We start from the raw sequence: 12,516 nt of genomic DNA, 5'->3' as shown, positions 1-12,516 counted from the left end.
TTGTCTAAAGTTTTAAAGTCTCAACTGCTTGGGGATCTGTGCACAGGGTGCAGGTTTTCCATTTGTCTGGGGACTTTAAACGTTATATGATGTTCTTGAGTTACTAAAGGTACTGTCTTTCCGTTTAGGGCTTTTGTATTAGGTTGGTAAGTGTCGAGTGGTTTGGGAGTCAGTCTCCATGGTGTGAAGTATCTGTGCAGTTCTCCTTTGTTTCTGTCTTGAATACTTCGGCCTGTTTGGAGGGTCTTTGTCACAGCGTGTATGGTGATGGTCTCAGTTGTGTTTGAGGGTCTGAGAGGAGTTGTGTGCTCTCTGTGCAGAAATTCAGTGAGCTCTTTTTGGTGTCTCTGGGTATCAATCTGAGCTGTCTGGAGTCTCTGTGTCAGAAATAAAACTTCTTATGTTCTTGGCTGTGAGGTCTCTGTCCAGGAACTGAGGATTTGGAAGCTGGCAGATATGATTCTGAGGCCTGGAACCTGACATGCTGACTGTGTGTTGTTGAGCGTATCAGTTGTCTCCTGGAATCTCAGGTTGTTCATAATTATTACAATGGGGCCAGCGCGTGTCTTGGAGAGTACCTGTGCATGTTAGCAATGTGTGTTGCCTGGCTCCAGACTATGCTTCAGCAACTGTTTTCTGAGCACCTGCCATATACCTGAGCACTGTTGGAGGAGTTTGTGTCAGGACAGAACTGACCAAGTCTCTCCTTTGAAAGAGTTGGTGGCCAGTAAATAAATCAAGGGTGGCAGGCACTATGAAGAAAGATAATGCTAGATCAGGGGAAAGGGTATATGTAGGTATGATGTTCTTATTTTATTCAAGGTAAGGAGGGAAAGTCTCCTTGAAAGATGGCAACTAAGCAGAGATCTGGAGGAAGTGAGGGAGCAGGCTATGGGGTTATCTAAGGGAAGAGCATTCCAGGCAGAAGGAACAACAAATGCATCTGTGCTGGCATGGAAATCTACTTGGTGTGCTCCTGAATGTCAAGGAGTCCTGTGATGCACTTGGTTTGGCATGTAGCACTCATGGAAAGGGGTCTGGTTGCTGCTGTCTCTGTTTCTGTCTCAATTTGTGATCATCCGCATTTCACAGATGAAGGACTGAAGGCTCCAACGTGTGCCCTGCACTTTCTCTCCTTCCTATTCCTGAAATTAGGAGTAAAACCTTCTGGTCCATCATGAGAAAGAGAGAGTTTGAGTGTCCCAGCTGCAGGGATGTCACACTGAATGTCAGCCAAGCAGCAGAGACCAGTTTTAATGTGGGAATCATGCCCTGTAACATTGGTACTCTTGATGGAGGGCAGGACTTAAGAAGGAAAAAGGAACTGGGGCAAAGGACAGAGGCAGAAAGGGAAGTTGGAGGACAATGTGAAAAAAAAAGCAGAAATGACTGGCTTCATCACATTGCTCGGGTTTGGCCCAGTTCACGTTGATTGGCTGACTGTATTAGGACATACTCACCTTTTTCTGTCCCTACACTTTCTTTCCCTTCCCTTTTTTGTGCCTGAGCAAGTCAGTCCTAAAGCCGTTAGATGTTGCCAGGCAAGACATGTGTATGTCTAAAGGGCCATCCCTGCCTGGAGAGTCAGAGCCCAAGGTGGAAAGAAGGATATCCCTGGGGACTGGGTGGGAAGGAGGCTAACTGCTTCATGGATTCAAGGTTGAGTGAGGTGTGGAAGTCAAGGACAAGGGATGGTTCTGCATAGATTGTGAGGAGGACCCTTCTGTGGAGGAGGGATCACTTATATGCATTGGGATTCATCAACTCAGCGAATACATAAGAACGCTGAGAGCCACGTCTTTCATTTTTGGAAAAGGGAATTTCCAGTGTAGAAAGGAAGTCAACTAGAAAAAAATCTCAGGAATTCTACTAGAATTAAAGTTCTCCATGCAAACTTCTTGTATTCGATAGGTGTGCATATGTGGCTAGACTGATTTATAACTGTAGATGTGTGTCTATGTGTATGTGTGTGTGATTGTGTACACACATATATTCCCAAGTTACTGAAAACAGCAACATTCCAATGGCAACAGTTATACCAGTCCCCAGATCCTAGCTTCTGAACACCTTTCTCCACTAAATGATAGGTTCCCACGCTGAGGAAGGAAAGGATAAATGAGCCTGGGTCACCTTGTCATGTCAGTAACAAGGCAAAGTTCAAGAATGATGTGTAGAAGTCAGAGGGACACAGAATATAGCTTGAGGGCTCTCCCATCAGACACACTTAGGACTCTCTTATGTTTTCCACCTTTTTTGAGGTATTATTGACATATAACCTGTAAGTTTAAGATGCCAGTGTGATGATTTGATACACACATATTTGGCAAAATGATTACCACAGTAGGGTTGGCACTCTATCCCCTCACATAATCCTTTTTAAAAATTGTTGAGGAAATATCTCAGATGTACCCTCTTAGCTTTTGCTGTATTACACAGTTTTCTGAATTATACTCACCATGCTATACATTGGATCTGCGCAAATTATTCATCTCATACCTGGAAGTTTGTACCCTGTATTCAATATTTTGTGCAGGCCCTGGAACCACCATCCTAAACTCTTGGAAATTTCTGTAAGTTTGACTTTTTTAGGTTCTGCATATCAGTGAGAACATACAATGTATGTCTTTCTCTCTTTCACTTATTTCACTTAGCATAAAGCCTTTGAAGTCCATTCATGTTGTTTCAAAAGGCAGAATTTTCTTCTTTGTGACTGAATAATATTCCATTGTATATCTCAGATTTTCTCTTTTCAAATTTTGTTTAATTAGACGATAATTCGTTTACAATATTGTGATGTTTTTGTCATACATCAACATGAATTGGCCATAGGCCTTCATGTGAGCCCCCATCCTGAACCCCCCTCCCTCCTCCCTCCCCACCCTGTCCCTCTGGGTTGTTGCAGGGTACCGGCTTTGAGTGCCCTGCTTCATGCATGGTGCGTAACACTGTCTATTTTGCTGCCCTGCATGTACGGTCATTGGTAGTGTCTTTCCAAATTCCATATGTAAGTGTTAATACACAATATTCCTGTTTCTCTTTCTGACTTACTTCACTTTGTATCATAGGCTCCAGGTTCATCCACCTCATCAGAACTGACTCAAATGCGTTCCTTTTTATACTTGAGTAATATTCCATTGTATATGTACCACAACGTCCTTCTCCGTTCGTGTGCCAGTGGGCATCTCGGTTGCTTCCATGTCCTAGCTATTGTAAACCGTGCTGCGGTGAACATTGGGGTCCATGTGTCTGTTTCACTTCTGGTTTCCCCGTGGTGTATGCCCAGCAGTGTGATTGCTGGGTCACATGGCAGGTCTATTCCCAGTTTTTAAAGGAATCCCACACTGTTCTCCATAGTGGCTATACCAGTTTGCATTCCCACCCACTGTGTAAGAGGTTGCCCTTCCTCCACACCCTAACCAGTATTTGTGGTTTGTAGACTTTTTGATGGTGGCCGTTCTGACTGGTGTCACCATGTTTTCTATATCCATTCATCCCTTCATAGACACATAGTTGCTTACAACTTTTGGTTGAAGCTGCAAAGTAAATTTCAGGTTAGTGTCACTCCTCCAATGTTGTATTTCAGAATCATTATCTATTCTAGATCATTTGCCTTACCACAGAAATTTTATCATCAATTCGTCTATATGCAAAAAAGTCCTGCTGGAATTTCTGACTGGAATTGTATGAAATTGATGGATGTGTGTGGGGACTACTGACATCCTAATTATATTGAATTTTTCAACCCATAAACACACCATGTGCCCCCAATTTGTTAGGTCTTATTTAAGGGACCACATTGCATTACCTTTTCTGGCATTGTTTATGAAATCTAATTCTCGTATATCAAATTCTGAAGATCTTTATCTGATGAAGATATGAAAATATTAGCAGTCAGACGTTCATCAGGAATGCTTTATTTCTTCTGTAGTCTTTACACTGCCCGTTTATTGTGTTTATTTTTTCTGCTAATATTCATGATTGTTTAATCCAAGGGTGATGGTATGGGTATTTTCTGGGGTAAATCGTGAGAAGATGTTCAGCTGTGTTTTGGGATGGAGAGTCTGAGGACAGGGACACAGGGGAGAGAGATCAGAGTAGGGGTGGGGGAGGTGAACGCGTGGGGGCAGGGACAGGGGGCTGCTAGTACAAGAGGAAACAGAAGTGAAGAGACACAGGAAGAAGAGCTCCCCTTCTGCACCGGGCGTAGCTCTCCGTTCATATACGCATAATGAAGTCTTTGAGTACTCTTAGCAACCCTGTGAGGTAAGCATCTGTAATGCTATCATCCCTTTTGTCAGCTGAGGAGCAGAGACACGTAGATGTTAACGGGTGAATGCATCTGCACAAAGTCACCTAGCTGGCACGAGCTGAGTCAGATTGGTGCCCAGGCCAGAGAGAAACAGCCAGGTGTGGGATCTGACCCCCAGTCTGTAATACAGTGCAGTGTCTGGTGTACTCTGGATCAAAAGGCAGATCAACATGTCCATCCACATGAAACATTACTATGGATCTGCGTATGGATTGAAGACTGTCTCCGAAGTGCGTGAAAGACCATGGGGTGTCATGTCAGCATGCACACATCACAGAGAACCATTCCTGGTCCATACCGAGGTCTAAACAGTGTTTCCTCTGACCAACATTAGTGGAGGACCCTCATCATTACAGAAAGTAGCATCACCATAATATAATATAATGATAAACAGACAGAGCAACAGATAAAATATCCTGAAGACATTACCTCCCCCATCTCGTAATTTTCTTAAATGCAGAGAACAAAACCTGGAAGGCAATAGACCACATACTAAGTTTTTTTCTCTGAAGTGTGACTTTCTAGATAAGTTCCAAATAACATTTTATTAGTACTCTAATTTGTTGTATCTTCTTTGATACATAGGCAGTTTTGCTATTATAATTGAAAAATGTACTTTCTGAAGACTCGTTCTCCTCAGGTATCTTGAGGTTTCAGCATAAAAAAGTTGTGTTGTTATCCCTACCAATTGAAAACCCAATCGGCGCACTGAACTCAGAAGTGATGTCTTTGGTACAGCAGGTGGGGGGCTGTGGGGAGTAGAGAGGTCCTGATGGAAGGCTAGCTAAGCCTGCAAGTGTTGTGAGAAAGGTCACTGACGCCATAGGCCCAAACCAGGAAACAGCTCACAGGTCCCAAGGTACACACTCGTGTTCTATCCATGGAAATGTCTGTGTTAGGACTTTCAAACCTTTGCTCCTTTGACTCTCAAGATGCAGTGGGGCAGGTTGTGGTGCTTATAACACAGTCCTGCTTCGACCCAGGCTGTGGATGAGAATCAGAGCCTTCCCAGCAGCACTGACCCCTTTGTGGGCGATCTGGAGAGCTTTTTGTGATGTCTGGGAGTCGACAGTTTCCGAAGAGAATGGAGAAAGAAGATACATAGCATACGGCGTACATGCACCCACCCTGTGCGTGTGGTGATAAGAGTTGTGCTAGAGATGCAGGTGCAACTTCTTAGAGGGACCATTTGGGATGAGCAAAGTTGGATTCGGTGACTCAAGGAAGAAATGTGGAAGTGAATATAAAGGGAGAAAGCACATTGAGAAGGGTAAACACCTAGAACTCCCGTTTCTGTAGCAGGGGAGGGTGCTCCATGACTGTTGTGAGAAGGCTCCCTGGTGTGAGCTCTGGGAGGGAGTGATGAGCGTTAAGGACCCGCCATCAACACTAAGCAGGAGACGGTGAGTGTGTGAAGACATAAATCTCTGCTTTGACCACTGACACACACAGAAAGCTTCTTAGCCCTGCTGAGAGGGGGGCGGTGGCACCTTACGGAAGCTCAAAGGGAAAGTGGTGGTGGTGGTTGTTCAGTCGCTCAGTCGCGTCCAACTATTAACGAGCACTTGGCCTGCAGCACGCCAGGCTCGTCTGTCCGACACTATCTCCCTGAGTTTGATCAAATTAATGTCCATGTGTTGGTGATGCTATCTAAACATCTCACCCTCTGTCTCCCCCTTCTCTTGCCTTCGATCTTTTCCAGCACTAGGGTGTTTTCCAATGAGTCAGCTATTCTCATCAGGTGGCCAAAGTATTGCAGCTTCAGCATCAGTGCTTCCAGTGTGTATTCAGAGTATTCAGTATTCGTTTCCTTTAGGATTGCTGGGTTGTTCTCCTTACTGTCCAAGGGATTCTAAAGGGTCATCTCTCTAGCACCACAATTCGAAAGCATCACTCAGCCTTCGTAATGATCCAACTCACACATCTGTACGCGGCTACTGGAAAAACAATGGTTTTGACTCTGCAGACTTTTGTCAGCAAAGTGATGTCTCTTCTTTTTAAGATGCGGTCTATGTTCATCATGTGTTTCCCTGGGGGCTCAGCGGTAGAGAATCTGCAATGCAGGGGAATTAGGACACCTGGGTTCAATCCCTGGGTCGGGAAGGTTCCCTGGAGGAGGGCATGGCAACCTACTCCAGTATTCTCACCTGGAGAATCCCCTGGACTGAGGAGCCTGGCGGGCTCCTAAAGAGTATACTAAAGCGTATACTGAGAGACATCACCTCCCAAACGGAATCTCTGGCCAATGGCTGTCTCTCTAGCTTTACTCATCTCAAGTAAAGTCTGTTCCCTGGCCTCAGAAGCCGCATGAGATAACGAAGGAAACTTGAGGCAGTGGTCATTTAAGCAGCGATTTGGTGCGAGATCTTTATTCGTTTGGGCCAAGTGACTGCAGGGAATGAAATGGGGAAGGGTGATGAAGGAAATGAGATGATGACTTTATTGCCGCAGCCACCTCCCTGCCCCCAGGTAGCCAACTTCAGTAGGGTTGGCTGGTGTCAATGCCTTGTTTAGGCTCACTTGTAACAACATCCTGTGTGTGGTATGAGCAACTTGGTGGGTAAATCAGACAGCATGGCCAAATATTCATTTCTCAGAGTGGATGGAGGGAGACGAGAGAAAAGAATGATGAACCATGGGTTAGTTGTGGGTCAGTTTCTAAAATCTCAGTATTTCTTCACAAGGTGTGTGAATGTGAATTCTTTTCTTTATCTGAGAATTGACTTTCTAGGTGAGGAAATATCATGAGAGACTCCTTGTGACATGTGACAGAAGGTTGGCAGTGAATTGGGTTAAGGTCATTTTCCACGTATTTCACACCAAATGTTTGTTTAAGGGGATAGCTGTGGCCTTAAAGAACTGAACTAAGTGGTTAAAATACAGGTTTCAGTTCCTGAAATGTGAGGAGACTCTGGGATGTGTGTTCATCCTAGCCTGTGGTCACAGGCAGCTCATAAATTCATGGATTTGAACAATGTCTTCCTAATGTTGTTTGCTTTCTGCCTTTGTATGTGGTGGAGGCCTCAGTTCTGGTGACTAAAGTTCCTAAGTAACAGAGTTCTGAGAAAAGTAGCTCTCTAGAAAACAGCAGTGCCTGGGAACCTGATCTAAAATTTTAATATAGCCTGTGATGTAATTTTTATTAGCTTCACCCAAGATATGATCATTCAAAGAATCTAGAGAGATGCACCTACTTCGGTACCTACCATTGGATTTTTCAAATGAACATACAGTAAGATTGGTCCGGTTTTCTTTCTTATTATTTATCTATTTATTGGTGGCTGCACTGAGTCTTTGTTGCTGCATGAGGCTTTCTCTAGTTGTGGAGAAGGAGGACTACTCTCTAGTGGCGGTGCATGCGCTTCTCATTTCAGAGACTTCTCTTGTTGCCAAGAATGGACTCTAGGCTCAAGGACTTCAGTAGTTGAACCCGGTGGGTTCAGTAGTGACACACAGTCTTAGTTGCCCTGCGGCACGTGGAATCTTCCTGGACTAGGGACTGAACGCCTTCCCTGTTGGCATTGGCAGGTGGGTTCTGTTTTATTTTTTTAATCATTATTTTAATCGGAAAATAATTACTATACCATATTGTGATGGTTTTTGCCATATATCAACATGATTTGGCCGCAGGTATACATGTGTCCTCCCCACCCTATCCCTCTGGGTTGTCCCAGAGCACCGTCTTTGAGCGCCCTGCTTCATGCATTGAACTTGCACTGGTCATCTGTTTTACATATGAGAATGTGTATGTTTCACTGCTGTTCTCTCAAATCATCCCACCCTCGCCTTCTTTTACCGAGTTGAAAAGTGTGTTCTGTACGTCTCTGTCCCCTTTGCTTCCCTGCATGTAGAATCGTTGCTACCGCCTTTCTAAATTCCATAAATATGCATTAATAGAAGTGTTGTCTTTCTCTTTCTGGCTGACTTCTCTCTGTATAACAGGCTCCAGGTTCATCCACCTCATTAGCACTGATTCAAATGTCTTCCTTTTTATAGCTGAGTAATATTCCATTGTGTATACGCACCACAACTTCCTCATCCATTCATCTGCCGACGGACGTCTAGGTTCCCTCCATGTCCTAGGTGTTGTAAATCGTGCTGCAGGGAACATTGAGCTACATGTGTCTGTTCACTTCTGGTTTCCTCGAGGTGTATGCACAGCAGTGGGATTGCTCAGTCGTGTGGCAGTTCTGTTCCCAGTGTTTTAAGGAATCTCCACTCTGTTCTCCATAGTGGCTGTACCAGTTTGCGTTCCCACCAACAGCAGAAGAAGGTTCCCTTTTCTCCACACCATCTCCAGCATTTATTGTTTGTAGACATTTTGATGATGGCCATTCTGACCTGTGTGAGATGATACCTCATTGTGGTTTTGATTTGCAGTTTTCTTATAATGAGTGATGTTGAGCATCTCTTCATGTGTTTGGTAGCCATCTCTATGTCTTTGGAGAAATGTCTGTTTAGATCTCCTGCCCCCTTTCTATGAGGTTGTTTGTTTTTCTGGTATTGAGCCGCATATGCTGCTTGTATATTTTGGAGATTCCTTCTTTGTCAGTTGTTTCATTTGCTATTATTTTCTCCCATTCTGAGGGCTGTCTTTTCACCGTGCTTACAGTTTCCTTCATTGTGCAAAAGCATTTAAGTTAAATTTGGTCTCTTTTCTTTATTTGTGTTTTTATTTCCATTACTCTGGGAGGTGGGCCATAGAGGATCTTGCTGAGATTTATGTCAGAGAGTATTCTGCCTGTGGTTTCCTCTTAAGAGTTTTACAGTTTTTGGTTTCACGTTTAGATCTTTAATCCATTTTGAGTTTATTTTGTTGTGTGGTGTTCGAAAGTGCTGCAGGTTCATTCTTTTACACGGAGTTGAGCATTTCGCCCAGCATCACGTGTTGAAGAGACTTTGTTTACCATTGTATATTTGTGCCTCCTTTATGAAAGATAAGCTGTGCATAGGTGTGTGCATTTATCTCTGGATTCTCTATTTTGTTCCACTGATCTACATTTCTGTCTTTCTGCCATACTGTCTTGATGACTGTAGCTTTGTAGTATAATATGTAGTATAGTCTGAAGTCAGGAAGGTTGATTCCTCCAGTTCCATTCTTCTTTCTGAAGACTGCTTTGGGTATTCAGAGTCCTTACTGTCTCCATACAAACTGAGAAATTATTTGCTCTAGTTGTGTGAAAAATACATTTGGTAGTTCGATCGGGATTGTGATGAATCTACAGATTGCTTTGGGTAGTAGAGTCATTTTCATTGTACTGATTCTTCCAATCCAAGAACATGGTATACTTCTCGATCTCTTTGTGTCATCTTTGATTTCTTTCATCAGTTTTTTTTTTATAGTTTTCTGTATACAGGTCTCTTGTTTCTTTTCGTACATTTATTCCTAAGTATTTTATTCTTTTCAATGCAATGGTGAATGGGATAGTTTCCTTAATTACTCTTTCTGAATTTGGTTATTAGTTTCTAGGAATGCAATGGATTTCTGTGCTTTCAGTTTATATGGCAGTCACATTTGCTTTTTAATTTTTTAAAATTATTTATATTAGTTGGAGAGTACTTTACAATACTGCAGGCACATTCTTAATCACTAAACCACCAGGGAATTCCTGGCCTGCTTGTCCTTGGGAGTGCAGCTCTCTGGGCTCTGACACATGGAGAGATTCCAGTCAGCTGGAGAGTGGTAAACAAAGTATTCTGTATGTAGCCATATGGTGGAATAGAATAGATGGATGAAAAGTGATGAACTTCTGCTTTCTGCTGCCACATGGGTGAGCCTCCAAAGGATTACACTAAGTGAAAGAACCCAGACACAAAAGGCCACTTCCTGCAGGACTCCGTTGATATGAAATGCCCAGAAAGGGCAAATCTACAGAGACGGAAATTAGACAACAGAATGCCTGTGCCTGCAGGTCCTGTTGGGGATATACTGCTGATGGGTACACGGAACCATTTTGTGGCGCTGGCCGTGTTCCACAACTGCACTGTGGTGGTGGTTGCACCACTGTGTGAAGGTACTAAAAGTCACTGCCCTGGAAGTGATGGGTGTGATTTGTGGTATGTGATTATACCTCAGTTAAGCAGTTTAGGAAGGTAATGCAGATGTCCAAGTGAGACATGTGGGGAAAGACATGCCATTGCTTTGTAACAACGAGGAGTGCCCCTGCTCCTTCCGCGTTCTGGGTCCGGCCTCCTCCACGAGTGCTAGATGCTCCCTCCAGAAACAGTCACTGTGCACATCAGGACAGAATCCCCAGTGAGGACACACATCTAATGTTTCTCTGTGTTGACTCACAGGTGCCCGTTGTGTGACCACAATTCAATGGCTCTGGACAGTCTCGCAGAACCCACCCTCCCTCTGAAATTCCACTTGGTTGTTTTTCCATTCTTCTCAAATCACGTGAACCCAGCTTCCGTTTCCCTGGTAACGGATCTCAGCCCTTAGCTCCAACCTCTGGTCACAGGAATACCTGTAGCCTGGTGTGAGGCCCCCTGCTTGAGCTCAGCAACCCTGGACGATTGCTCAGCAGAGCAGTAACCAAGACAACGGAACTTGATCTATCCTCCTTCTGCCACCAGGGCTGAGGTGCGTTCCCTCCCCTCCATCTGCCTGAGTGTCTGGTAAGGAAGGGGACTTGGAGGCATGACACACCACTGAGTCATTGAAATTGTTCTCAATATGGCAGTGAATAAATATGTCAAAAATCCTTCAGAAGGGAATTTCCCTCAGAAGGGAATTTTTAATTACAAATTTTTAAAAAATGTCATTAGTAGCAAACATGGCTCTTCAGTTGAGGATTCTATTTAAAACCAGGATGGGTGAAGCATCATGTGATTGTGCTTCTCAATCTTAACTGTGCATCAAATCTCCCCTGGAGAGACTTTAGAAGAGCTGATGCTGGCAGCACATCCCAGGAGAGTCTGAAGTAGGGTTGGTGTGTGGCCCTGGCATGAGTATTATCTGAAAAAGTTCTCTTATGAAAGCCAAGCTTGCAGCTGTGGAAACAGAACCCATTCTTTCTGGAAGAAATCGAACATCGAAAACTTGCAACTCTCTACAAGCAAAGCAGGCTTTCATCATGACCCGCTATGCTTAACAGGCACCTTAGGCTGAGGAAAGGGACAACTTGCCCAAATAAATACTTGTTTGAAAACTGACCTTGTGCTTGCTCTGCTGCATGTTCCTGAATCCAAAGTTTTACAGTTAAAACCCTGCTGTTGTTAGTGAAACTCAGTATGGTTTAGTTCTTGTCAGGATCCCTTGTGCCTAGTTAGTTGAATACATTTCTCAAACACTGTAGAAATTACTGCATTTGACAGATCAAAAGAGTGCTTCAAAAAAGATTAAAGATGGGGGAGAATTGTAGCTGTTGATGTTGATGTGGAAGGATCGGCTGTCAGCATATCTGCTGCCTGTGCTCAGTTGCCGTTTTAAACTGTTTCCTGTGTTATCAAATTAACTCCCATGCTCAGATGAAGACCAAATAAGAACAGGATGTTTATTGAGAAAAATACAGTTAAGCAATCCCCTGTTTGATGCACACCCTTTAAGACCCACCTCTCAAAACGTTCTACATTAGGAATCTCTTCTGGATATTCTTTGGCATGTTCCCCAATGATGGGCTTACACTGCTGTGTCCTGACTCACCGCCCTGTTAAAGACAGGGCTTTCAACCTCTCAGGTGGATTACAGTGGCCAGGTTCTCTCAGAGATACAACAGAGGGTGATGGCCTGTGCTCCGGACACCTTCAGAGTGTGTCTGTAGGAACAGGGCCTCTGAGAGGAACGGATCCCCACCTATGGCAACAGGAAGACCTTGGGTCAGCCTTTTCCAGAGCAGCTCCAGGGGAGTCATGGCTCGGTGAAGATCACACCCAGCAGCATGCCCAGGATTGTGGTTGAAGGAACTGGGTGGATGGCCGTTTCCATCCATGAGACACCCCAAGGAACATTGGCTTGGGGCTACTAGCAGGTCTGCAGTGCTCATGGGACATCTGAGTGCAGATGACCCATACGTCTCAGCCTGTGGTGGAAGTGGGGCCCCGTTGGGATGTCTTAGGTAGATCCCATGATAGGAAAAATCATCAGCATACTGAGGGATAACGGATGAAAACAAGTCAGATGGGTAAAAGCTATGGGGGGTTACATGGTCACCCAAGGATTACGTATAGAATGGAAGAGCAGAGGGCAGATGTGGGAAACCAAA

The sequence above is a fragment of the Muntiacus reevesi genome, chromosome X (genome assembly GCF_963930625.1).
Source record: "Muntiacus reevesi chromosome X, mMunRee1.1, whole genome shotgun sequence".
Lineage (NCBI taxonomy): Eukaryota > Metazoa > Chordata > Mammalia > Artiodactyla > Cervidae > Muntiacus > Muntiacus reevesi.
The sequence above is the reverse complement of the archived record's forward strand: the minus strand, read 5'-3'. Positions refer to the sequence as shown.